Raw genomic sequence first — 1138 nt, 5'->3', positions numbered from 1 at the left:
GTGGTCCTTCTCCCACTGTGCAAGAGCGCGCACTTGATCTCCAATCCAGAATGTCTCTCTGGCTTCCCTCCTTGCTGTCTGTTTGCCTCTGTTTCTGCTGCTTACGGGCGGCGCCCGATCTCTTCCTGTTTCTTGTACCTGCTGTGGGCACACCCCTTGTGCTTCCTCTGCCTATTGTTGTCTGTCACCTGGTATTTAAACCAGCTGCTCCAATTAACCATGCCTGAGCATCTTGCCCTGTCAGTTGGCTTCTTGTCTCTGACATGCCAGGTCCTGTCTATGTTACCTGTCTTGCAGTGTCTGTTCCAGTGTCTGTACTGTGTCCTATCTGTGTACTCTAACCTGCAGTCCGTACACGCTCCTTGCCTGTTCGTTCCACCTTCCTGAAGGCTGTATTTCCAGGCCAGTCTGAACACGCTCCTTGCCTGTTCGTCCCGCCTCTCTGGGGGCCGTATTCCCAGACCCGCTCCTGTATCTCGCTGCAGTGTCGGTCTCCCCCATACACTCAGTTCCAGTCTGAACTCTCTCCTATCTTTTACCTGTTTTGCCTCTATGTCCATCCCTTCCCTTTTCCTGCGTTGTCTGAACCTGTACCTAACTCCCTCTCATTGTCGCTGTACTTCAGTTGTGAGTTTTGTGCTCTCTCTTTACTTCTTTGTAAGTATCTAGTTTGTTTCTGGTTCCGCCTTTCCCTTCCTGCCTGTTCTGTGTGAACAGTGTCCTGTCTCCTCTGCCCTGCTCTACTCTCTGCTCCTGTGGTTTATGCCCTGCTCCCTCTTGCTCGCTGCTCCTGCAGTCTGCTCTATCCCTCTTCCTCACTGCTCCGGCAGTCTCGTTCTGCTCCCTCTTTCTCACTGCTCCGGCAGTCTCGTTCTGCTCTCTTCCTTTACCTCACTGCTCTGGCAATCTCGCTCAGCTCCCTCTTTCTCACTTCTCCGGCAGTCTCATTCTGCTCTCTCCCTTTTCCTCACTGCTCCAGCAGCCTCGCTCTGCTCCTTCTTTCTCACTGCTCCGGCAGTCTCGCTCTGCTCCTTCTTGCTCGCTGCTCCGGCAGTCTCGCCCTGCTCCCTCTTGTTCGCTGCTCCGGCAGTCTGCTCTGACCCTTTGCTCTCTGCTCCGGCAGTCTCGCTCTGCTCCC

Source organism: Phyllobates terribilis, unplaced genomic scaffold, assembly GCF_046119375.1.
Source record: "Phyllobates terribilis strain yellow unplaced genomic scaffold, ASM4611937v1 Scaffold_1__5_contigs__length_1240528914, whole genome shotgun sequence".
Classification (NCBI taxonomy): Eukaryota; Metazoa; Chordata; class Amphibia; order Anura; family Dendrobatidae; genus Phyllobates; species Phyllobates terribilis.
The sequence above is the reverse complement of the archived record's forward strand: the minus strand, read 5'-3'. Positions refer to the sequence as shown.